This window comes from Meriones unguiculatus, chromosome 7 (genome assembly GCF_030254825.1).
Source record: "Meriones unguiculatus strain TT.TT164.6M chromosome 7, Bangor_MerUng_6.1, whole genome shotgun sequence".
NCBI classification, from domain to species: Eukaryota; Metazoa; Chordata; class Mammalia; order Rodentia; family Muridae; genus Meriones; species Meriones unguiculatus.
The window spans coordinates 66,571,119-66,599,079 of record NC_083355.1 but is presented as its reverse complement, the minus strand read 5'-3'; the positions used below and the strand labels follow the sequence as shown (position 1 = coordinate 66,599,079).

Here is a 27,961-nt window from a genome sequence, read left to right as displayed (position 1 = left end):
CATTCTTTGTCCCCACTGCCAGCCCTGTTCATGAATTCACCCTTTCTACAGCAGAGACAGCAGCAGAGCGGAGCAAAGCAGAAATCAGATCGGCTCACCCACTGCACCACAGACTTGAGAAAATACAGGAATACAGACCTAGACTCGAGGACATGCTACATGTGTGATAGTCCAGAGTAGCGACCTCTAATACCATATTCCCTTATGACATTTTAGAGATGGTCTCTAACCCCCACGTGCTTGACTGAAAGAGATGGCATTTCACACTTGCTTGGGCCCCAAAGTAAGTATATTTAACATTTGGTACCACTTTTTTTTTTCTGCTTGACACTGTTTTGTTCAAAAAGAAATTCAAATACATAAAATTTGTTTTTTTTAATGAAATTAAGAATAAACCCCTCAATTATTCTCAATTTGTATATATAATATATGTAAATAGACAGATAGATACAAAGATAATCTACTAATGATTAATCCTGTTCTATTTAAACTGGGAATCTCATTCAGCAATCCTTTGGGATCTGTAGATCTTACTTTTCTTAACAATATATACATCAATAGAATTATGTATGTTGGATTCTTTTCGTGGTTCCATTCACTTGTCATATTTTCCAGGATCATATTACTATGGCATACATAGGTATATTAACTTTGATTTCTGATTACTATTCCATTATATCAATTGATATAGTGCTTCATCAGTTGACATGCTCTTGAATGTTTATGCTTTGGGTTAATGTGAACTAAGGCAACTATGAACATCTGTATATAGGATTATATATTGACAGGTTCTTATTTTCTGCGTTAAGTATTCAGCAACGGAACTCCAAGATCCATTTACACTAGCTCAGTGGTTAACATTTACATTAAATACATTGAATGAAAGAACTGATTCCAATCATGGTGATCCTCTCTACCATCTTAAAGAGTGTCAAACCTCATGCCCAAGTGGCTGAATCATTAATAATCCTGCACCAAATGAGGATATGGCTTTCTCTGTATCCTTGCCAATGTACAGTGTCTATTTTTTTTCTGGCTGCTGTTTTGACTGATTTCAGTTCTCAGATATTATAAGGTAGCTCACTATGGACCTGATTTGTATTTTTCTAACAATCAAAATGTTAGGTGATTTTCACATGCTTATACGTTATGTTAAAAATCTTCAGAGAAATTTTAGTGATATCATTTGGCCACTTTTAATTGTATTGGGTAAATATTATTAGTTGTGACCATTCTTTATGACTTCTAAACATTCTTGAAGATGATATATGATATAGTAATATTTTCTATCGACCTTTATGTTATCTTCTTAATTTTTGTAGCAGCCTCTGAAACCCTGACAGTTTTCTTTATTTTTATGGATTCTTGCTTATTTTGTTTCTGTCTTTTGAGGTTTTACTATCATAATTAATGAGCTATTGCTTAATCTAAGGTCATGAAGATTTACTTTGATCTCTTAAGAGTTTTAAAATTTTTTGGCTATCAAACATGTGACTTATTTTGAGTTTATTTTTTCTTGTGTTTTATCTATTTGCTCCAGTCCCAAATCACTGAAATAAAATACCATCATTTCTGCAAGGAACTGCTTTGGTGTCCTTGTAATAAATCAGTTGATAAAGTTAAAAGTTTGTTTCTCTAGGTTTTATATTCTGTTTGAGTAACCTTTGCTACTAAGACAAGGGTGCAACTTTATAGGAACTTCTGGAATCAGAAGGGGTGAATGCTCAGAGATTATTTTTTCTCCCTTATTTTAGTGATTCTGTATTAATTTAGAACCTGCTTTCAGGTTGGCAGAGATGCAATGAATCCAGAGACCATGTGAAGCACACAGCTGTCTCACCTATGATTACCATCTTCTGATTGTAAATGTGAGAGATTTTCTGTTATTTGTACCTCTTTAAATTTGTTTTGAACTATTTTGTTCTTATTGCTGATTAGTCTTTAACCTCCTCTGTTAGTAGTTTATCCTTTCAATTCTATCCTAAATGAAAGTGATTTTAATTGAATATTTCATTCTTTTCTTTTCTAATGCATAGAGATATAATTTTAAGTTTTTGCGTGGATATTGTATCTTGAAAACTTGCCCTATGTGTTAGTTAGTTCTAAAGCTATTTTCAATTCTGTCAGCTTTTTTATTTACAAAAAGAAAAAAAAATGACCTCTACAAATGAGTTTTATCTCTTGCTTGGTAACTGGGATGTGGTTTGTTTGTTCCAACCTAGGTGAAACCTCCAGAAAATGCTGAAATAACTAGAGTAGGAGGACAGCCTCATTTTGTGCTGAGCTCAAAAGCATCCAGTTCTTCCACAGAACATTCACTTCAACTAGTGGTATTTTTGTAGGTGCCAAATCATGAGCCTGAGCAAGTGGTTGCTCTCTTTCTATTTCTGTTTCTTGTTCTGTTCTGGTATTTGTACAATCACAAGAAGTTGATGTTGTCCAATGCTTTGTTATTATTGGTGTTCTACTGTGGTGAACACATGACTTTTGACCTGTGTTCTATTAATATGGCCAACTGAATGATTTTCAAGTATTTAATCAATCTTATATTCCTGAGGCAAACCATAGACCATGCTGTGAAAAACATTTCATGTAATTTCATTGAGTTTGCTGGATTGGAGTTTGTTTGATTTTTCTGTTTTTGATTTTGTTTTAATGGCTGTATTTATAAAGTCTTTTTAAAATTAATTTATTTTTTATAGATTACAGTTTATTCATTGTGTATCCCAGCTATAGCTCCCTCCCTCATCCCCTCCCAACCCTATCCTCCCTCCATCTTTTCCCATGCCCCTCTCCAAGTCCACTGATAGGGGAGGTCCTCCTCCCCTTCCATCTCACCCTAGCCTATCAGGTCTCATCAGGACTGGCTGCGTTGTCTTTCTCTGTAGCCTGTTAAGGCTGCTCCTCAGGCAGGGGTATAAAATCTGTTAATCTGGAGATTTTGTGTCTGATTTGGATATCAAGATAGTACTGTTATCTCGGAGGTAATTGAAACTTTGCCCTCCCCTTCTGATGTTGAGATGAAGGAGATGCATACAGATACAGAAGGATGTAGAAGGAGATGCAAGGAAGCCAGAATAGAGCTGGGAGGTAGGTAGTGAGAACCATGTGGAGAGACACAATGGTGGAGAGGTGGATTAAATTAAGTTAAAAGCTAACTGAGTGACTGCACCAGCAAAAACCAACAGCTTTAAACTATATAGATGCTTCCATGTCATAATTAAACTTCAAGCGGGATCCTCAAAATCCCCACAATATTCTGATTTTTGAAGATAGTGTAGAGTTCATATTGAATATGTGTTCTCATTTTCACTCATATCAAATAACTTTTTGTTTTTGTATCACTTTATTTTTTTATTTTTGAGACTGTAACTTAATTATATTTCTCCTTTTTCTTTCTCTCTTTAAACCCTGCCATATACCTTCCTGCTCTTTTTCATATTGAGAATTTCCTTTTGGTTGTTATTGCATGCACATATGTATTTGTGTGTGTGTGTGTGTGTGTATTCCTAAAAATGACTTGTTCAATCTGTGCGTTATTTTTTGAGATTTTTCTAGTGTCTCATGGGTTTGTCCCTTTGCCCTCAGACTCACTAATCTAGAAATGTTTAACGTCTGTAGTAAGTTCAACCTCTTTGCTTTCTGAAAGCATTTTTATTGATTGATTTTTTGCCATTGTTTCTTTGGAATGAAACTGTTTCAAATTTCTCTTTTTATCTCAATACTTGTACCAAAACAGTGTCATTACAATGTGGCCTTCTAGAAAAGTCATGCTTTCCCTAGCATTTGATTTTATTATTTACATTGTTTGCTTTTTTAAGCAATTTCTCTAAACTAATGTTTCATGGTGTTATTTTTGGCATGTAGCTACAAAGTTCCTCAGTTTGGCTGTTAATGAATAAACAGATTTCTTTGAATATTCTTTATTAGTGCACACCACAGCCTCTGCTAAAAATCTCCCTGTGTATTAGCTCCAGCCTTGGTATTTTGAAGGCTCCTGGCTTGTGTAGAGAGAGGCTCTAGCTGGACTCCAGCTTCAAAGTAAGCCCATGCTACAGCATTCAGGCTTTGTCAGGTCTCTGATAGGCTTTGCACAGCCCTGCACTTGCACATAGGCTCCACAACTCGCAGTACTATGTTCAAATTTCTCAGCCACCCACTATGAACACACTACATCCCGAAATTTACCTTTAAGCTTTCAACTCAGCCTCATGCTTGTCTCAACAAGTTTCACTCTCTGGAGCGGCTGTGATGCTGAGAGCTCATGCTGATTCTCTTCTCTCCTTTTTCTTTTTTGACTAATCTCAAGAAGAGGGTTTACTCAATAACATTTAAGTATCACTAAATACAAACAAATCCTCTGAAAGATTTTTGTAAGACTTCCTCAAACCAGTCAAGTATTGATAATGATGTGGGTGTCGGTTTTTAAAACCCAGTCCACTCCTCTAATGATCTTTTATTTAACTTTATTTTTCATAATTTATTCTCTTTACATCCCCATTGTAACCCCCTTCCTCTTCTTCTCACAGTTCCACCCTCCCTCTTACTTTCACCATCTTCCTCTCCCCTAGCCCTCAGAAAGGGGGACCCCTCCTCCTCTACCCTCTGACCCCAGCCTATGATGTTGCTTTAGGACTGCCTGCATCCTCTGAATCTTCCTCAGTGGCCTGGCAAGCCATCCTCCCCACTCTCCAACATACAAAGGAGAAGTAATCAAAGAGCAGGCAACAGAATCCATGTCAGAGATGGTCTCTGCTCCCCTTACTAAGAAGCCCACATGGAGACTGAGCTACCTATTGGCTACATCTGATCAGTGGGTCTAGGTCTTTTTCACACATAGTCCTTGGCTGGTGCATCAGTCTCTGTAAGCCTCCTTGGGCCCAGATTTGTTGGCTCTTTTAGTTGTTTGGAGCTCCTGTCTACTCCAGGTCCTTCTATTCCCCCACTCTTTACTAGGACTCCCTGAGCTGCGCCCAAAGTTTGGCTGTAAGTATTAGCATCTGCTTCAATCCTCTGCTAGGTGGAGTCTTTCAGAGGACATGGGATAAGCACCCATCCTGTTCCCACTCTTCAATTTCTTCAGGTGTCTATTCTCTTTGCCCTTAAATGAGAATTAAGCATTTTTCCTAGAGTCCTCCTTGTTATTTAGCTTCTTTAGGTCTGTGGATTTTAGTATGGTTATCCTGTACTATATGGTTAATACCTGCTTATAACTGAGTATATTCCAAGTGTGTCTTTCTGGGTCCAGGTTACCTCACTCAGGATGACCTTTTCTAGTTCCTTCCACTTGCCTAAAAATTTCATGATTTCCCTGTTTTTAATAGCTGAGAAATATTCCATTGTGTAAATGTAAGACAATTTCTGTTTCCATTCTTCAGTTGAGGGACATCTGGGTTGTTTCCAGATTCTGGCTAATGAATAAAGCTGCTACAAACATGGTTGAGCAAATGCGCTTTTTGTGTACTTGATCATCTTTTGGATATATGCCTACGAGTGGTATACCTGGGTACACTGAGTTAGTGATAGTTCCAGTTGTCCAAGAAAGCGCCAGATTGATTTCCAAAGTGGTTGTACAAGTTTGCACTCCCACCAGCAACAGAGGAGTATTCCCTTTTCTCCACATCACCTAGCATGTGCTGTCACTTGAGTTTTTGATCTTAGCCATTCAGATGGGTGTAAGATAGAATCTCAAGGTTGTTTTGATTTGCATTTCCCTGATTACTAAAGTTATTGAACATTTCTTTAAATGTTTCTCTGCCATTTGAGATTCCTCTGTTGAGAATTCTCTGTTTAGCTCTGTACCCCATTTTTAATTGGATTATTTGGGTTTTGTTTTTTTGGTTTTTTTTTTTTTTTGCTGTTTAATTTCTTGATTTTTTTTATATGTTTTAGATATTAGACCTCTGTCGGATGTAGGGTTGGTGAAGATCTTTTTCCAGTCTGTAGGCTGTCATTTTGTTCTGTTGACAGTGTACTATCCTTTACAGAAGGTTTTCAGTTTCATGAGGTCCGATTTATTGATTGTTGCTCTTAGAGCCTGTGCTGTTGGTGTTCTGTTCAGGAAGTTGTCTCCTGTGCCAATGAGGTCAAGGCTCTTCCCCAATTTTTCTTCTAACAGGTTTAACGTGTCTACACAGTTTTATGTTAAGGTCTCCAGACACCTAATTTTTGACAAAGAGGCCACAACCATACAATGGAAAAAAGTTATCATCTTCAACAAATGGTGCTCGTCTAACTGGATGTCTACATGTAGAAAAATGCAAACAGATCTATATTTATCACACTGCACTAAACTAAAGTTCAAGTGGATCAAAGCACAAGGATATTTAACCTGCTGGGTGTTTGCTGTTTCTCAAAACTTTGCTAGGAAAAGGTGAATCAGCAAGTCTAGGCCTTTCCAGTCTTATGAGCAGTGATTCAAGTCTGTCCCGCATCGCCACAGCACTGTTACAACTGTGATTCTTTCCTCTAGTTCTGAAAAAGATGATTCTCAAAACCTTTCCCATGTTCTTATTACTTCTATAGAGATTTTCACAGTAATTTAATCCTCAATTCCTTGAATGTTTCTTCACATTTTTTCAGTTTAAGAATATTTAATTTATAAAAAAATCTCTAAATTCTTCCCCTTCTCTTATAGAAATACTTATTTCAATCCCAGTCACTTGGAATCTATATATAAATGTCCCCTATGTAAGACTATAGATTCACAACATGGTGATCACACTGTCTATTTCAATCAGCTGGTTCTAGACAATCCTGGCTTTTCAATTACATTCTTTGTGTAAAAAAAAAATGTTATTCAAGTAACATCTTCCTACCAGGGTCACTGTGAATAAGAGATGCGAGACACATAAAGAAATCAACCCCTAATTGAATTCTCCAAATCATGTATTTTATTCTTTGTGTTGCCTTTAAGCTGTTCACACATGGAACACTAGATGTGGTGCTTAGTTCTTAGGACACTAATGCCATCTACTGGAAATGGGACCATGGTGCCCATGAATGAAAAAGGATGCTGTGTATCCACTTCCTATCAGTTGAAACTTCTGCTCCTCCCTGGAGAAGCAAAGCACACAAGGCTCAAAGGAACATAAAAGAACTTACTATGGAGTTCTAAGGTGTCCCTAGCTTAGGCTTAGATAAGGAGTCTCTCTTTTGAGGAAGAGAGAGTGACTGTGCCTGCCTGCAATTCACTTAAGAAATTCCGGTGACAGAGCTTCAATCAGTGCTATCAGTTCTAGATAGAACTTTACTGTGGCGCAGCTACTTTGAATCACTCCTATCCCTGAAAGCAATTCCAATAAACTCACTAGTGACTCATACTATATGTGTGGAGATATTTCTTTGGTCTGTCTTCAGTGCTTTCTTTGGGATAAATAGGTTTTTGCCATAGCTCGTATTTTACTTAGATATACCAGGCAACCATGGAACACAGTAATAAAAAGGCATTACATATAGTCTCTTTTTCCTGGAACCTAAAAAAAACTTAGCATGTTTCTTGGTAGAAACATGTGCTAGACAACAAACAAACAAACAAATACATGCACGCACACGCACACACACACACACACACACACACACACACACACACACCAGAGAGAGAGGGAGGAGAAAGAGGAAGAGAAAGAAAAAGGCACATGCACTTAAATATACATCTGTGCTCTCCAGTTGTTAGTGGCTTTCAGCCCTTACTTTTCATTATCTTAAAGGAGCAAACTCCAGTAGAAACACCTCATCAGGTACAAGTGGTTCTTTTAATTATAAAAATTTCCAAATGACCATGATTGGTTTTAAATATTTCTTATAGAGTCACAATTTTTAAGAGAATCACAGATTTTTTTAAATCATAGAAGAGTCTACCTATAGCCCATAAAGGAAATTTTCAAAAAAAATTAAAAAGACCTCAGACAATTAGAAATGAGGTGAGATATCACCTTACACCTATCAGAGTGGCTAAGATCAAAAACTCAAGTGACAGCACATGCTGGAGAGGTTGTGAAGATAGGGGAACCCTCCTCCATTGCTGGTGGGAATGTAAGCTTGTACAACCACTTTGGAAATCAATCTAGCCCTTTTCTCAGACAATTATGAATAGTGCTTCCTCGAGATCCAGCTATAACACTCCTAGAGATATATTTAAAATATGTCAAGGACTCAACAAGGACATTTGTTCCACCATGTCCATAGCAGGTTTATTCGTAATAGCCAGAACCTGGAAACAACCCAGATGTCCATCAACAGAGGAATGGATACAGAAATTGTGGTATATTTACCCAATGGAATACTACTCAGCAATTAAAAACAGGGAAATCATGAAATTTGCAGACAAATGGTGAGAACTAGAAAAGATCATCCTGAGTGAGGTAGCCCAGAATCAGAAATACACACATGCTATATACTAACTTATAAGTGGAGATTAGACATATAATATAGGATAAACACACTAAAATCTATACATCTAAAGAATATAAACAAGAAGGAGGACCCTGGGTAAACTGATTAATCCTCACTCAGAAAGACAAACAAGGTGACATTGGAAGAAGGAGAAAACAGGGAAGAGGACAGGAGTCTACCACAGAGGGCCTCTGAAAGACTCAACACAGCAGTGTATCAAAGCAGATGCTGAGACTCATAACCAATCTTTGGGCAGAGTGCAGGGAATCTTATGAAAGAAGGGGGAGATAGAAAGACATGGAGAGGACAGAAGCTCCACCAGGAGAGCAACAGAATCAAAAAATCTGGACACAATGGTCTTTTCTGAGACTGATAATCCAACCATTCATGGAGATAACCTAGAACCCCTGCTCAGATATAGCCCATGGCAGCTCAATATCTAAGTGGGTACACTAGTAGGGGGAACAGGGACTGTCTCTGACATGAACTCAGTGGCTGGCTCTTTGATCACCAACCCCTGAGTGGGAGCAGCCTTGTCAGGCCACAGAGGAAGACAATGCAGCCAGTTCTGATGAGACCTGATAAGCTAGGGTCAGATGGAAGGGGAAGAGGACCTCCCCTATCAGAGGACTTGGAGAGGGGCATGGGAGGAGATGAGGGAGGGAGGGTGAGATTGGGAGGGAATTAGGGAGGGGACTACAGCTTGGATACAAAGTGAATAAACTGTAATTAATATTTAAAAAAAGATTTCAACTACCCTTTTAGAAGACCTGATTCAATATTAACAAATCAACTGTTACTGGAAATAGGTAGAGAATACACTTTTGTAAAGGAAATGTCTGAAAAACCTTCTAATTGTGTAGTGGTTGACAGAACTGATAATTACTAAGTGAATCAGATCATAGCAGTTCTTTGTATGTTATATACAGTCATTAAAATCATGTATTCTCTGAAGGAAAATTACAATGCATTATATGTAGGTCAAATAATCAAATTATAAAATATAGAGCAGAGAAATAAATAGTGAAACTATAGAAAGCTCAGTAGGCTGAATATTACCAAAATGTGGACACTAAACATTTTTATATCTCAAGTATTAGATTTTTTTGGATTGTTTTTATCTGTCTTAAAACAGAATTCTTAAATTTTCTTCAGTGAATGGTATTTATTTTTTATACTGGGAATAGTCATCTGAATTTGGACCATTTTCCTCAATATTTCCACAGCCTGTCATTGGCTTAATGTATTTTCCTTTAAAATAACCATTTAAGTAGTTTGAATCCTGGTGTCACAGAGGATTGTGCACTGGGTTTCCTCTACAGGCCTCTCTGGCCTGTCTTTTTTCCCACTGCTTGTCCAAACTTGAACTCAGTTGAAAATGGCTGGTGATCAGGCCGGAAAGGACTGTAGAAAGATCAAGACAGTTCACTGGTAGCCTTATTCATGAACACCTGAAATCTGGCAAGCCACACTCATTGCAGGTGACCCCTTGTCACTTCCAACTTATTGTTTGTGGAGATGAAGAATTAGATTCTCTCATCAAGGTGACAGCCACTAATGGTGGTGTTATCCCACGCATCCACAGATCTCAGATAGGGAAGAAATGACAGCATGAATATTCATACCAGCTGTCCAGTTTTGGTGATTCCACTGGACTGTATCTCTGTGAAAAACACAATTTTGCCTTTTTGTGATTCTATTGAGCAGGCTTAATTAGCCTTTCAACCAACTGATTCCAGCATTTGTCTTAACCATATTTAAGTGTTATTGTGGCTTCAAAGAAGCTACTGATTCTGAAGGAGTGGATTTTGATTGAGTTGACTATTTAAAAAAAAAAAAACTGTTTGAATTTTAGTTGTGATGCAGAAGTCATTGTAACAAATGTGGTTTTGTACAGCCATTATTTCCAGTCTGACAGATACACTCAATAAAATTTATATCTGAAAGAAAGAAAGAAAGAAAGAAAGAAAGAAAGAAAGAAAGAAAGAAAGAAAGAAAAGTTGGAGACACCCTTCAGAAGATGGGTGGGCACCACTACTATGAGCAAGTATGTGATGGAGAGATAGGAGAGAAAGAGAATTTGAACAGTTGTACACTATGACATGGAACAGGACTGGAGACTAGAGGGTGGTGAAGAACAGCCTGATGTGAATAGCCTATGCTGCCACTTGAAGCCATGGTTGCCACTGAAAGCCAAGTCTTGGCCTTGCAGTAGCAGGAGTCTGTGTCCATGTCCATGTTAGCACCAAATGCCATGTGAACATCCATGGTCTGGGCTGTCACTCTACCATGTTGATTTCTGAGGGCTTCTCAGAGCTGGTTGAGAACCTCAGGAGAGCTGACCTCACATCTTGCCTGGACAGCACAGAAGAACTGATCCTGGTGGCAGGGGCTCCAGTGAACCAGCATCACCCCTTGTCAGTTGTACAGAAGCATGGGCGTAGGAGAGATGACCCCTCCATGTGACAGGCAGGAGAGTTAACACAGAGTGAGAGAGCCATAGCTGTGCCTCACCTGGGCAGCACAGTAGAGCTGCCCTGCTACCAGGCCAGGCAGGCTGACCAGCTCAGCTAACACCCAGGCCCAGATCCAGGGCTGAGTTGGCCCATCCCAGTTTCTGCCCCATCTATGAACTTTTGAAGCACATGAAGGAGCCATTCCTCCAAAGCAAAGCTTCAGGACCTCCTTGACATCGGGCAACAGGATATCCAAGAGGAACCCCAATGAGAATCCAGTATTGATAGTGCAGCAGAAGCTAAAGGACTCAAACCAGACCAATGACTCATCACAATGGACATTTGCAAGTAAAGCTGCTTGGGCAAAAAGGTAGACTATGTGACACACCACAACTTCCATGGTGAAAAATTTTTTTGTTTAGTTTGGTTTTTGTTGTTGTTGTTGTCTTAAGGTTTTTGTTTTGTTTTGCTTTGTTTCGTGGAGAGGTTGCAAGGGTGGAGGGCAGATACGGAGGGGCAGGGAGATGAGTGGAAATGGGGTGCATAATTTGAAACTCACAAAAGAATCAATAAGTTTTTAAAGGATAATTTAAAGGCGTAAAATGACCATTAGTATCCTGCAGATTGCTAAAATAAAAAATTAATAATAATCAGAAATGGAAAGATGAGTAAGTCATTAGAAGCACTTGCTGCTCTTGCAGATGACCTGTGTTTAGTTGTCAGTATCCACACAGCTCGTAACTGTCTGTAACTACAGCTCCAGGAGATCCAACTCAAGTGGTGAACTTACATACATGCAGGCAAAGCACTCGTACACATACATAAAAAAATAAATTCATTCTTAAAAGTATTGGTAATCCATTGGGCATATACACCACATTTTATTTATCCATTTAATTGATGGACATCTAAGCTGATTTTTCTTTCTTGGCTATTGTGAATAGCAACAATGGACATAGAAGAGCAATTATTTCTGTATTAGGACATAAAGTCCTTTAGGACTATATTCATGAGTAATACAGCAGGATCATGTAACTGATCTTTTTCTCATTTCTTTAAGAACTTCCACATGGATTTCAATAGTGGTTGTATCAATACTGTACTTCCACTAATAGCTAAGAAGTATTCCTCTTTCCTCATATACACACCAATATTTGTTATTACTCATTTGTTTCTTTGTTTGTTTAGAGAAAGGGTCTCATTATGTAGCCCTGGATGGCCAGAAACTCACTATGTAGACCACTGGCCTCAAATAGATATCAGCCTGTCTCTCCCTCCATACTGCTAGGATTGAAGGTGTGCTACCAAGCTTGTCATTATTTTGGTTTTTGTGGGTTTTGTTTTATCTTAGTCATTTTGACATAGATGAGATAAGGTAGTCTTAAATTTTTCATTTCCATGATAGCCAGGAATGTAAAATATTTTAAGACATTTGTATTTCTTCTTTTGATAATCCTCTGTTTAGGTCTAAGACCAAATGTTGAATAGGATTATTTTTTTGGTTGGTTTCTTGTTGTTGTTGCTCTTTGTATGTTAAAAAAAATGAACTCTCTGTCAAATATAGCTGATAATGATTTTTTTTTTGCAAGTTCTGTAGGCTGTCTCTTGGCTTGCACTATGGTGCCCTTTCTGTACAGCAGCTTGTTAGTTTCAAGAGGCCACATTTGTCAATTGTTGATCTCAATGTCTGTGTTACCTGGGTCATTTTTACAAAATTCTTTCCTGCACCTTAAAGTAATTCAACCTGGACATCCAACTTGACCAGCACCATTTATTGAAGGTGCTATCTTTTCTCCAAAGTATTTTTTAGTCAACTTGACAGGGTAGCAAGGCAAGAGAAGCAAGTTAGCCACTCCTGCAGTGTCTGCATTGGCTCATGCCTCCAGGTTCCTGCCCTGTTTGCTTTCCTGTCCTGATTTCCTTCAACAAGAAAAAGTGGTGTGGAAGTACAAGCCAAAAGAAACAGGAGATAAGGGAGGGAGGGCAGGATTGGGAGGGGATGAGGGGGCTACAGCTGGGATACAAAGTGAATAAACTGTAATTAATATAAAAAATAAAAATTTAATTAAAAAAAAAGCAAGCTCTTTCCTCCCCAAGTTGTTTTTGGTCCTGTTTCATCACAGAATTGGAAATCCTAAGTGAGACAATGCACAAGAACAAAGTCCCAGCCCGGATCAGAGAGGAGCTCATTAAGTCCCAGGCCTAGTTGAGACTGAATTGGCAACTAATGGCTTTTGGGGAGGGTGAGTAAGTTTTCATCAGGAAGGAGACCCTGAAAGGCAACCCATGTGCCAGAAGAGTCTACTGAGTAAACAGTCCTACACCTGTGTGCACACAGGCAGCACTAAGGAAGCTCAGTGGGAAAATTAAAAAGAGAGCACACTCAGCCGGGAGGAAACAGTGGTCTTGAGGGGAGGGAATAAGGAACGCATTGAACCCAACACATTATATGCACACTTGAAAATCTCAACAATGAACAGCTAATGAATGTCAGTGAGAAAAAATAAATAAATGATTTAATAAATTTAATAAATAAAATATTTTTTAATTTTATTAAAAAATAATGATTGTTCATCCATCGTTCATTCATAGTTTTCTATGGTTTAACTTGACATATAAATCAAGAAAAAAAGAGTGCTAAAGCTCAAGGCCATTTTGTGTTGGTTGAGACGTATGACCCGTTTCAATTATGTACTACAGTGTACAATGCTCTCATAAGTCTAGACGTGTGTGATACATGACTCTAGATGTACAGTGGTACAATGCTGGGGCCAACAGGAAAAAACAAATAAAAAGAAACCGGAACATTACATAACTTAAAGACATGGGGAGACATCTCTCATTTCTGGAAGGTTGTTCTGTAGCATTCCAGCTGCAAGAAGAAAAACATCTCATGCTATGTATTTGGCCTTACAATTTGCATATGTATACATATAAATGACCCATCTATTGGGCATGAAAAATAATCAATTATAATAGGTCCCCTCACTAAATGCTTCTCCAAGAAAATGAGATCAGTAGGGTATGCTTACTCTCACCCTCACACCTGTAAACTGGGAGATTTCCAAGCCCCATGGCAAGACTGGATGAAGTGTAGGAGGGTTGAGGAGCAGAGCAGTTTCAGGACAGAGCAGATTCTAAAAGTCAAGAGGAGCCTGAGGTTCATCCATGAGGCCTGACATAAATTTAACTCGTCGGCTCTTTGTCTTTCACAGAGAAGTAATAATGCCATGATATTTTAAGGTTTGATTAAGAATATGCTTTTAAGTCCTACATAGTAATCTTCATTATGAGCATCTACCCTGTAGTAAAGACCGTTATAACCATATGGACTCTGTAAATGACAAATCAGAATGAGGAAAGATAAAATAGATGTGCTTTACCACAATCGTTGCCTTAAGATTTAATTGTAGTGACAGCATTATGAGTGGAAAGATATCCCAGCAACTAGTTCTGGGATGTTTCCAGCAAGAAAAACTATTTTATCAGAAGGCTAGGAAAATTTGAACCTGGAGAGGCAACAATAACACAAACTGCTTAGTCATGGGCAGAATAAAAGCAAGTAATGTCCTTGAGTACGCAAATAAAAATAATTCTTAAAAGGGTTAACATGGTTAGAAATATTGAAATTGCAATTAGGTGCATACAGTCAGAAACAACTGACACTTGAAATTCAATTGACTTTTGTCAAATGATGAGAAACACTGTGTTCCCTAATGATAGAAAATCCCGATATTAGTTCCTTTTCTCTTGCTGTCATAAAACACCATGACCAAGGCAGCTGTAGAAGAAAGAGTTTATTTGGGGCTTAGGGTTCCAGGGTGTGAGAGCCTAAGATGGCAGAGCAGTGACACTAGGCAGCTAGCTAGAGCAGCAGCTGAGAGCTCACACTTGAACCCCAAACAGGAAGCTAAGAACACACTCGATATGACAGGGGCCTTTTAAAACCTCAAAACTAGCCCCAACACCCCTAGGCCCAGCCCTGGTGACATGCTTTCCCCAGCAAGACTGCACCTCCATAAGCAGCTGCCAACAGGTGAGCAAGTATTCAAATGCTGGAGACTTACTGGGGACATCTCATTAAAACTACCACCACACCTTCCCAAGTTGAAAACTAGGTCAAAGAATTCCTTTGGTATAAATCATACAATTGTACCAAAGTCACAACCTCTTTCTGGGAAGACAATGCACCTTTCACACTTAAACCACAATTTGGGACTTAGTTCTATTATTGCTTTGTGGTAAACAATAATCTATACCGGCTACCTCTATTTAGGTACATTTCACAAATGTCTCTTTAAACTTTCACAAAGAAATGTGTTGTTTTTGTTTTTTTTTTTTTTCCCATTTGACAAAGAGAAACAGGAATGAGAGAGGCTGACAAGGCCTCAGTTGTAAAATTGGGAAATAATACAAACAGAATTCTAAAGCCAGTCTGCATGACTGTGTATTTCTAAAAGTAAAGTAAGCTTTGTGCTTTGTTTCACTGAAAGTTCTGGAGAGTATATTTTTTGATGAGAAGAAAATGAACATATCGACTTTGAAATGTTTTAATGTAAAATGAAACCAAATAGAGAGAAGAAATTTAAGTGTACAAATAGAAATATAGAAATCACAGACAGCTGAAATAATAACCAGCCGTATAAAATTCCTGACCAAAACATCACTGATGTGTGTGTTCATTTAAGTCAATAAAAGTTTTAAATTTTAATTTAACTAAGCAGAGATTATAAACAACAAAGTTGTTCAGAGATCAAAGGAATTAATATCTATGGGATCAAATAAGCAAACACATCTGTAAGAAATTATGTAATAGGAAAGTGCATGGGGCCACATAGGAGACAATTTAGCAAAAGCAGACTTACTATGAGCAACTCATAAAAAACTGCATAACACCCAGAACCAGCTAACATAATGTCCTAGTGTCTGTTTATAGAAGCCAGTGAATTATCAAAAGACTGAATCATCACTATGACACCAAGAATTCAGACTTGTGCTCTCAATTTCTTAAATAGCATAAAGAGTGGAACAGCTCTGAGTAAATAAGAAATCCATAGCTGGGCTGAGAACTGAAATAAGCAAAACCCTTTCTTGTTTCGGACTGTACTTCCAGCCATATTGAAGAGTATTGGCTTTACAAGAAGCTAATTATCAACCTACCAGAGGAGACTTTATAAATCAGCCTATCTAAGAAACTAATCGGCTCCATTCTACCTGGCCTAAAAGAATGAGGGGATAAATATAGTTAGAATAAAGAAAGTGCATCGTTTTAAGAGTCAATGTGTAAAGAACTGTACATGACAAACATCTGAGATGGTTGACATTTTTTGTTACTCTATATTGATTGTACAAATAGATTTAAATGACACTTCCATGCATATCTATAATGTTATTTGATATTCACACCTTTTATTGCTCTTCTTTATTCATCTCTCTACTACCTGCTTTTCCCCTTTCCTAGTCTTACCAGCCTCGCTTTGAGTTTTATGCTCTTATATTGTTGCCAAGCTCCCACATAAGTGAAACTATGCAAAACATGTATAGAACTGGGTTGTTTCAGTTAACACAATGATCTCTAGTTCCATCTATTTTTCTTCAAGCAACATAATTTCATTCTTTTTATGACCAAGTAAAACTTCACTTGTATAACCACTATATTTTGTCAATTCATCTGGCCCCATCTTTCCCATGGCATAAATAATTTTCATCTCCAGCTATCTCCCAATTTAAGCTGTATATTACAACTATCCTTAAAATCCAGCTATTCTAAATCGCATTTCTTGATTGGTATCTTTATGTGGAAGTATTACAGAAAGTTACAACCTGTTGGTAACCTGAGCTGACTCCATATGCTGGCTCTGGTGACTAATGCTCTGACAGACACCAAATGCAGGCATCTCTAATGCTGGCTCACATAGATTCCTTTGGCTAGATACCTACCCAGAAATGGCAAAGCTTCATGTGGAAATTCTTGTTGATAACAGTCACACCTTCCATTTGAGGAACCATTGCACTGATTTTAACACTGCTTACACATACCTGTTGCCAAACTTATTCAGAAATAATTTTAGAAATGTGGTCCCCAGATATTATCTCTTATTCTTTTTGTGTCCATTCCTCTCTTAGTTCCATAGTACCTTCCAACTCAAAACAACATGAATCGCTCCTATTAAACTTGCCAATGGATCATCTGCTGCCAAATGGATAAGGTAACCTTTTCACCCAATTCTTACCTTGTTCTAGGTGTCATTTGGCAGAAGGGACAACTTCTTTTGGGATTCTTCACCTAGGGAAAACCATTTCTTTCTACCACGCCAGCCACTGTTGCCTTCCATAAGTATCTGCTTTGTTTCTCTCAGGCAGACTTTCTCAAAACCGGGCATGGATTCCCTTATTTGACATCCCCACACCTACTATTTGGCTGGCCTCCTCTTTTCAGTGCTTAAACAGCTCACTTCCAAAGCTACCTCCCTTATTCACAGACAAGCTTAAAGTCTCCTTTTCATCTCATTCCCTTTTTTGAACCTCCTTTTGGACGCCTTCCAGAAAGCCAGACAACCTTTCTGATAAGAAATTCTTGACTTTAACTCAAAACACATTGCTCATTTACTCCTCCTCTCTCAGGAAGTGATAAGCTTAGAACCCAAGAGATCTCTTCTTCTTTGTCCCTCATTTCCCAAACCTGTCCATCAGAAATTCTTGTCAGGTCAGCCACCAAATTGCATCTTGCCTCTTTCTACATAACCATGGCTGTGACTACATCAAGGACATGACTACAGCCAGGGCAGTTACTGTCTTCTTACTGGCTGCCTCCTGGTCAGTTCCTGCTCCTTCTGTTGACCTCTGCTAATCCATTCTATGCTCAGAGCAGCAGAGTAAACTTTGAAAAATTAAAAATGTAAACCAGATCTTGTTAACATCTGCTTAATCCCCTTCAGGGTTTCTCATTGTGATTGGAATGAACTCCAAAGGCTTTATGTGCCTTAGGCTTGGATTCCAGCTCCTCTTGGCCTTCTCATCCTTGGATGACACACACCAGCTGCACTGGCCCCCATTCAATTTCCAGAAAGAGCCAAGTTCTGAGTCTGGTAGGCACTTCTCAGATGGATTCCTACTGCTGGCTCTTCAGATCCTGTGAGTCTGCTCACATTTAATTCCCAGCCCAGGGAGCCCTTTTATGACCGCTCTGTAGAAGTGGCACTCTTTCCTCATGTTGTCACTGATATTTTTCTATGACAGCATATGATTTGGTTCCTTCATGGTACTTTTCTGCATCAAATGGTATCTTCATATTACAGTGCTCTCACTGGTTCATTTTTGTGATATCCTTATTTCTTGCAAAGATTTTCTTTTATCTCTGAAATAGTGTTCATACTAAATGGCATTTTATTCTTTTTCAGTATAAAGAGATTTTTATTATTTTTAACTTCATTTTCTTTGCTCTGCCCTTCTTTATCCTGTCCTATTCACAGAACATTCTTCTTACGTTTTAGAAGTGTTTTCCTTTAATTACTAATTCCTAACACAGTTATATGTGTCATTACATATATGCTATTAGCCTGTATTTTTTTTTCATTTTCATTTTCTTTTCATTGTTTGGGAGTTTAGTCTTGGTATGCAGCTCAGGTTGACCCCAATATCACATTCCCCCTTCCTCAGCCTCCCAAATAACAAACATGAGATTTTGTTCCCAGATTCCTTTCTATTTTATTCAGTCAGCAATATGCTTTTAAAATATTTGTTACTCTGTATCCAACTAGCCACTGCCTTGAAGTGTAACACACTATTACACATATAGAGTCCATCTATTTGTGGCCTCAAGCTCCCCACTATTACGAACAAGCCCATGATAAATATCTTCGCACATATGCATACAAACATGCTTCTCTGGAGAAAAAAAAAAAATAGAAGTTCAAGAGCTATAAGAAATGTCAGCATTTACCTTGACTAAGCCCTGCAGACTAAGCCCCAAGAAATGCCTGCTTCAAACTCCACTGCAATGGGGGTCCCTAGGCTGCCTCAGGTTCTCACTGCTATTTGCCACTTGCCCTGTTTTCTAGGGTTTGTGCATTAGATCAGTATAAAACGATGGATCATTTTAACTTTGTGCTTTCCAGGCCCACAAGCCTGAGCAAGTCTTTCTATGTTTGTTAGCTACACAGAATTTTATTTCTCTTACAAATCATAGACCATTTTTATTACTGGGTTTTGTAAATGAGGATGGAATTTCATCAGATACTTCCTCTATATCCACTCAGTCACACTTTAATATTCATTCTATGAAGTGATAAATTATCTTAATTTATTGTTCACAGCCTAGAAAAAAAAAAGTATACTTGTTCTTTATGTACTATTTGTGGTGCTCTGGTTAAAAAATAACTATTATTTAGGAAATAAATAAATGAGCTTAAATTCTTTCATTTATTCAATTTTTATATGGTTGTAGGGTCATAATGACAGTCACATCACAAATAGTATTACATGAAAAGCAATAATTATAATGATATTATTTACTATATTTCTTAATATCTATTTCTAGAGTTAGTTGCACTATGCTGGAATTGCTCTTTCTTCTTTATTTGATGATTTGGGGTTGGGAAGTCATTTTCAATCACAGAGGCATTTGAGTATGTCCTAGGCTTTGTGGTCTAAACATATGGTGGGGCCATGTTGGCTTTCCATGTCGCAGCTTCTGAGCTGTCTGCTTCATATTGCTAGAGAGGCTTCCTCTTGTTTTCTGCGTATGAGCTACTTGATAGTCTGTGGTCCAAGAATAACTACAAATACTATTCATTTATTCTGGTATGAGAGATGTTTGAAGATGTACTTATACATCTATATTTTATTTGGCCTTCTAGAATTTGGAGGTTTTATTCACTTGTTTATGAGCAAAGTGTCTGTCTACCAAATTATATATGTTTCAAACTGTACAGACTTGTATTATTAAGACTAACACCAATAACTTGTTCCTAATAGTTATTGAAAATGCTTGTGAATTGATTGAAAAAAAGAAAAGAAAATATGAAAGGATGGGTGACTATTATCTCACAGAGCCCACCTGTAAAATATGGTATCCACCTGTAAAATATAATATTCACAAAATTCTTCACTTGGGGTAGTTCCTTGGTGGTAGTGTACTCTTAGCCCATTTTTAATGTTTCAGTTTCTACTTAATGTCTTTTTTTCTGAATAAATCTTTGGTCTACACACATGAAAGCAAACATGTGAGTATGCACCTAAACACACATGCACCCAGATCTTCTGTGACACAGTGTTCTGTCCAAGTTCATGTGGACTGTAAAACATGGACTGAATCTTCTAAAACTATGAACCAAAGCAAATCCTTATTTAAGTAGTTTTTGTCAGGTATTTGGACACTCCTACACAAAAATAGTTAATATGGCATTAACTACAAGAATGGAAATATAAATTTATTTAAAAAAAAAACTGCCATGGGCTACAACTGTGCAGAGGTTCTAGGTTATCTCCATGAATAGACCTTGGTTGGAGTATGAGTCTCTAGGAAGTTCCCTGTGTTCAAATTTCCTTGTTCTATTGCTCTCCTTGTGGAGACCCTGTCCTCTCCAGCTCTTACTATTTCCCACTTCTTACATAAAATTCCATTCATTCTGCCCAACAGTTGACCATCAGGCTCAACATCTGCTTTGATAGTCTGTAGGGCAGAGGCTTTCAGAGGCCCTCTGTGGTAGGTTCCTAGATTGTTTCCTGTTTTCTTCTTCTGGCTTTCAGAAGCCCTCTGTAGAAGATTCTTAGGTTGTTCCCTGTTTTCTTCTTCTTCTGATGTCCATCCTCTTTGCCTTTCAGGATGGGGATTGACCATTTTAATTAGGGTCCTTTCTCTTGCTTAGTTTCTTTAGATGCACAGATTTTAGTGGATTTGTCCTATGTTGTATGTCTATATGAGTGAGTATATACCATGTGTGTCTTTTTGCTTTTGGGACAACGCACTCAGGATGATTCTTTCCAGGTCCCACCATTTACCTGAAAATTTCATGATTTCCTTATTTTTCATTGCTGAGTAATATTCCATTGTATAGATGTACCACAATTTCTGCATCCATTCTTCAGTTGAGGGGCATCTGGGCTGTTTCCAGCTTCTGGCTATTACAAATAAAGCTGCTACAAACATGGTTGAGCAAATGTCCTTTTTGTGTACTTGAGCCTCTTTTGGATATATGCCCAGGAGTGGTATGGCTGGATCTTGGGGAAGCGCTATTCCTAGTTGTCTGAGAAAGCGCCAGATTGATTTCCAGAGTGGCTGTACAAGTTTACATTCCCACCAGCAGTGGAGAAGGGTTCCCCTTTCTCCACAACCTCTCCAACATGTGTTGTCACTTGAGTTTTTGATCTTGGCCATTCTCATGGGTGTAAGGTGAAATCTCAGGGTTATTTTGATTTGCATTTCCCTAATGGCTAATGAGGTTGAGCATTTCCTTAAGTGCTTCTCTGCCATTCGATATTTCTCTACAGAGAATTCTCTGTTTAGCTCTGTTCCCCATTTTTTAAGTGGATTACTTGGTTTGCTGCTTTTCAGCTTCTTTAGTTCTTTATATATACTGGATATGAGTCCTCTATCAGATAAAGGGTTGGTGAAGATTCTTTCCCAATCTGTAGGCAGTCGCTTTGTTTTGATGATGGTGTCCTTTGCTTTGCAGAAGCTCTTCAGTTTCATGAGGTCCCATTTATTGATTGTTGCTCTTAGAGCCTGTGCTGTTGGTGTTCTGTTCAGGAAGTTCTCTCCTGTACCAATGAGTTCTAGGGTATTCCCCACTTTTTTTTCTAGCTGATTTAATGTGTCTGGTTTTATGTTGAGGTCTTTGATCCACTTGGACTTGACTTTTGTGCAGGGTGATAAGTAGGGATTTATTTGCATTTTTCTACATGTAGACATCCAGTTGGACCAGCACCATTTGTTGAAGATGCTATCTTTTTTCCATTGAATGGTTTTGGCGTCTTTGTCAAAGATCAGGTGTCCATAAGTGTGTGGGTTTGTTTCTGGGTCCTCTGTTCAGTTCCATTGATCCACCATTCTGTTTCTATGCCAGTACCATGCAGTTTTTAAAACTGTTGCTCTATAGTACAACTTAAGATCAGGGATGGTGATACCTCCAGAAGATCTTTTATTGTAGAGGATTGTTTTAGCAACTCTGGGTTTCTTATTATTCCATATGAAGTTGAGAATTTTTCTTTCCAGGTCTGTAAAGAATTGTGTTGGTAATTTGATGCAGATGTAGCCCATGGCAGTTCAGTGTCCAAGTGGGTTACATAGTAATGGGAAAAGGGACTGCCTCTGACATAATCTGATTGGCCTGCTCTTTGATCACCTCCCCCTGAGGGGGGAGCAGCCTTACTAAGCCACAGTAGAGGACAATGCAGCCGCTTTTGATGTGAACTGATAGACTAAGATCAGAAAGGAGAGGAGAACCTCCCCTATCAGTGGACTTGGGGAGTGGCATGCATGCAGAAAGGGGAGGGAGGGTAGGACCGGGAGGGGAGGAGGGAGGGGCTTATGGGGGGATACAAAATGAATAAAGTGTAATTAATAAAATAAAAAAAAACCTTTTTATGAAACTTTACAGTTAAATCTCAAGAAAAAGAAAACAGCAAAAAATAAATGATTACCTCCAAGGAGGAAAAGATCTGAAATAAAAATAGGATGGGAAGTATCATTCATGTAGAATCTGAAATAAATTAATTAATAATTTATTAATTAATAAATTAATTCTGAGCTTAATCTAAAATTAAAATTTATTGAGCAGTTATTACAAATGTAGGTAAATGTGAAGGTACCTATAAATACATGCATATGAATTGTTATGTTATATGTATATTTCATGCCATTCAAATCATGAATAAAATTAAAAACATATTTTTGAGAGAAATGTATATGTAGGCTAAATTACATGGCTAACAACCAAGTTCCTACTGAAATTTTTCCATGTAGCAATCAGGAATAAGAAATTAGTTTGAAGAAGGTGTACATTCATTTAAAAAAAAAAGTCATATGGTACATTCAAAAGAATGTAAGAAATTTTGGAATAACGTCTAAAGCATTATAAAGGTGCCACGGTTCTCTGTTCATCTAGTCCAGAATGACCTCTTATGATAGAAGTAAGCTTTTTCCTCTGCAGTATTTCATATCTCATTAGACTAACTCAAGATTACTCACCAGGAGGTAAAATGATTCTAGAAAAGAAGAGTGGAGTACCAGGTCTTTTGAGACCTAAAATATAAACTAGCTCAGCACTTTTCTTTCTCCATTCTACTAACAAGAAACAATACAGGTTAATGAAAAAGATCTACCTCTTGTTGGGGACAATTTAAAAAGTAACCATGCAGAGGACAAGATAGAGAGCAAGCCATCAATTGAAGCTATTAATGCTACCACTCGACCTGAAAATTCAAAAACATCTTCCAGCTCAAAAATCCTTCTTATATAAGAGCTGAAAACTAAAAAAAGAGATTTGTGTTTTAGGGGTTGCTGTCTCCACATCCAAACCTATGGATAAAAGTGTAGGAATTCATTCATTGTTGGGTTTTTTTTTATTTTTTAATTAAATTTTTATTTTTTATATTAATTACAGTTTATTCACTTTGTTTTTGTTTTTGTTTTTTTTTCAATGCAGTTCATTCAGGAACCTTGAACAATCATCTGACCCTGGGGAAAGCCAGCCCACAGCTTAAATAGCCTCTGGGTAACCAACCCCAGCATGCCACGTGCAAGCAGGACAGTCTCCCCAAGCATGGTTGGCTACCATAAAAAGCTAAAATGTTACGCTCAGGATGCGAGGCTAAGCACTGCACTCAGGGTCAGCCGCTTTCGACCCAGAGAAGAGCATGTCTGATTGCATGCGGGTTGATGCCCCAGGTCCCGCCTCTGAGAAAAAGGTATCAGACGGGTCTGATGCTCTTTGGGTGGATGACACCTAAATGAACATCAGTACAAAGTCCCAATTTATTTCTAATATCAGAGATCAGACCTCTACTCTTGCCTGATGCGTCATTGTCGGTTTTAAGCTAGTTATATGGTACTATACCTATGTGGGAGACAGAAGAATGGGTCAACAGTCTGGACCATTTTCTAAGGGAGGACATCAACAATCCAGCAACTGTGTATAAAAGTTCAGTCCAGAGTACAGTGGGATCTATAAAACTTTATAATTATTATCCAAGCAGAGTCTTAAAGGACTGTAGGGTTAAGAGGATGTCTAGAGGGGAGGAAACAAACCTGAACATATGCAAAGGAGAAAGTCAGGTGTTCAAAACACGCCCTTCTTTTTGTTCTACCTCAAAGACATCAAGACTTCTATAAAAACCCATCACTGATCTCACCTCTCCTTTGACTTCTTACTAATCTTTTCCTTCCCGTCCTGGTCACCACTTCACTGACTATATTTCGGTAAACACTTCATCAGTATACACTGGCCAAGTATATACAAATTAGTTTATGTTGTATCTACCTTATCTCTCTCCTTTCTTTGCTTCCAGGATTCATCAGGACATCCTATCTCAGTCTCCTGTTCTTATGCTTTTCCTCCAGTGCCTTAAAGAGAACTTTGTTTTTACTTTTCATGAAAATAAACAGTACTCAGAATGATTACTCTTTGAAAGCACTTATAATCTGATACCAAATTCTTCTTGCATTTTACTAATCAAACAAAAAAAATAATTAAAAAGTGATGTTAGTATAGCTGGGATACAGAGTTAATAAAATGTAACTAATAATAAAAAGGAAAAAAAGTGATGCTATACCAGTGTTAGACTACAGCAGAAGAAATTTTCATAGAAATTTGTTTCAGTTCTTTGAAGGATTTATAAAAACCATAGCTGTATGTTTTTAATAATAGAATAACACAGAAATACGTGAAAATACATGGGGTTATCTGTAATAAGTACTTTTGTCCATAAAGTTGCATAATGAAACACAAACCCTCTGCTAATTTCATTAGGGATCTATTAAGCTAGCAGGACTCTAATACACAAATTGAATAATTATCTTCTTGAACAGCAGGAGGACAATTTACCAGAAGAAGAAACCATTTAGATGGCACAATTAAGTTATATTTCTTCTTTTCTTGCAGATAAATTAAAGAGATGAGCATTAATGTTATTTATTGTTTTCAGAATTTTCCCGTGTTTTTACTTCTTGCCTAGTTTTACCAACACTTACTGTTGTTCCCCCTATGGTATCAGACATCGTGGTCATCTACCTAGCCACTCTTCCTTTCCTCCTTTCTCACAGAAACTAGCCCCAGCACCAGCTTCAGAAGCAGAACCTGATGTACCTAGCCTGTCACAGTAGCTCTGTTCTCCTTTGAGAGTATGGCGCCGCGTGTCATGTGATTTTCCTTCAATATACAGAAGAGACACCAGATACACGGAGATAAGAAAAGATGTTCAGTTTTCTCCTTGATCTTATGGTAGCTTACAGTCTTGTAACTGTGAGGAAAGGTGCCTTATGATAGGCACGAGGTATAAATAATTACATCTTACTGATTTCATTGTATCCCTCAATTAACTGAGGTTAGAACATATCTACCCTATGCAATAAAATAAATTTCTTATATTTAATTATTAGGTGGGTTGTCTCATTACTTACAGCAAAAAGAGTTTAAAGTAATACATTCTAACTACAAATTTCTTCATTGTCAACTTTTATTGGGCATGATGGTATAAGAGCAGTTATGCATCAGACAGTGCACTCCACTGTACTAAAACAAACTCATCATTATAAGAGTTCTATAAAGATTTAGCCTTCATAAAACAATGCATGAATCAAGCACAACACATAGTTACGTAAACTGTCTAAAATATTGATGTGATGATTTTCCTGGAAGGTTTCACCTTTAGAGACCGAAGGAACAAAGAAATGGTGCCATGTTGTAGTAAACTAATAATTTCAAAGTGTTCTTTGCTTTGAAGTTACCCTTATAAATACGTAGATTCCTAAGTTCACTGTACTCTACTCCAAGACAGAGACACAACTTAATTACCTAGCAACAGATTTTAGGGGCTTTCCCCCCCCAAAACTAACTATGCTATGTCATATTTATTATCGCTATAATATATTCTATAACATCATTTTGTAAAAGTCAAGTATATTGAATGAAACTTGATTTTTATATTTAAAAACAAAATAAATTAATTAAATTATTTCCTTTTTTCATGGAAAACAATCATCTCTCAACTGATATCCTAAATAGAAAATTGAAAGTATCTCATATGTATGTTGTGATTCAAAAGCTTTCTCAGATTGTCTTCCGTTGCTGGACTAACAAATCTGTATTTCCTTATTAAACCTACAAAGTACTTAGATTCTTTGTCTAAATTTCATAGTCTAAAATGCCAGGATAAATGCATGGATGACCTCACAGGACTCACAAAAGGCTAACTGGAAACATTACATAAGCGCGTTCATTATTGAAGGCTATTATTATGGTCCTTATTTGAATTGGTTTTAATTTTTAATTTCGTAAAGAGTGACTCCTCTGAACCCCAATGGTGGCTTAGGGTTTGGAGTTCATCATAAAATAAAAATGAGGTAGAGGCCATTGCTCTGTGTAATTCTTATGTATTGTCCTTATCACTGCAAATGCTAGAACCGCAGCTGTCGCTGTTTACCGGGTTCACACTAAACATCAGTGCTCTCAACACAATGGAAGCCTTGGTTCCTAATAGAAAATCCTTCAGGCAACAACACAGCAGGAGCAGTAGTCAGTGCTGGCATGTGCTTCAGCTTTTGGGGCCCTCTCAGATCTTCCTGTGAAATAAAGAAATTGGGATGGATGACCTTTGTGGTCTTTTTAAAGTTTCACATTTCACCCCTGCTATGACCCCAGTGGATACAGGATAGATTGCCTGTATTGATTACACCTTAAGAGTGAAGCTGAGCTAGGTCCTATTTAATCAGTCCTACGGGGCACAGATTCTTTCCCTGCTATAAAATTTAGAAAGCTCAGAATCAGAGAGGTTAAATGATTTTCCCAGAACACCATCTGGCATGTTTATAATCTCCTGTTGCAGATTGCTTATTTCTAGCCACCAACAAATGGCTAAATTGAGAGCAAGTCCGGAATGTAATGCTGCAGCCCCAGCATGGTTCTACACTTTCAAACCTGCAGATACCTGAGCTAAGCCCACACTTACCTGAGAACATTTCACAACTTGAAAGTAACAAGCATCAAAATCAGTTTCCACTTCTAATGTTTTTAGACAAGCGTGATCCAGGTTTGCTGTTCTAGAGACACAAATTTGTCATTTTCTTCATCATATTCTAGATAAGAATTTGTTTTTTACTAACACAGTTTCACAATAATTCCAAACACTGTTTGTTATGGTCAGTGACAGAAAGAAATGTTTGAGATAAGTAATACTGCATATCATTTGATCTTTGATATTTTTATTGTTTTTTTTGTTAGTTTCTAGTTCACATAACAGCTGAAAATCCAACACATATATCATTTTATTTGAAAAATGAGAGTATATTCTCAATGCCACCCACTTGCCATTGTAATAGATAGAATTACTGATTATATATACCCTTCCCAGAAGCAAGAGGATATACAATTGCCTCCCACGACTGAGATAACAAGATGGCAGTTACAATTGGCACCTAGAGAAACAATACATAATTGCCATCCACTGAACTAACAGAAAAAAGGGAGAGAGATTATCCACACAATAGCCCAAGCAGTCCACAGAATCAACAACCCCCTGTCCTTATTTTGAGTGGAACAGAAAGAAGGCAATTTGTTTTCACAAGTGCCATCTCTGGGGAAATCTTTTGTTGAAAGGTGACTCATACTATATAGTTTACAATGAATGTATTGACTCATATATGACTCATACTATATCTCTTTGCTCACTCTGCAAAAAAAAAAAAAGAAAAAGGTGAATATGAAATCCAACACCAAAAGGGGAAAAACCAGCCCTCAGGTAGCAGGAAAACAAATTATGGTGGCTTTGCCAGTGACAATCATAAATGGGTTTATGGACACTGATGTTTTTGAATAGTGAAACATAACACTGATACTTCTGTTGATAATTTTTACTTTCTCCCTTGAAAATTTAATTTATCTAAATAGTTGGCT

General features: G+C 37.6%; 1 long non-coding RNA gene across 1 annotated transcript; it reads left to right on the top strand.

Moving 5' to 3' along the window:
- The first annotated feature begins 67 nt into the window (after positions 1-67).
- On the top strand, positions 68-25,216 carry LOC132655422 (uncharacterized). Its single transcript, XR_009593233.1, has 3 exons — positions 68-283; positions 1,787-1,868; positions 25,114-25,216. It is a non-coding gene; the product is annotated as an uncharacterized LOC132655422 (long non-coding RNA).
- The last annotated feature ends 2,745 nt before the right edge of the window (positions 25,217-27,961 follow it).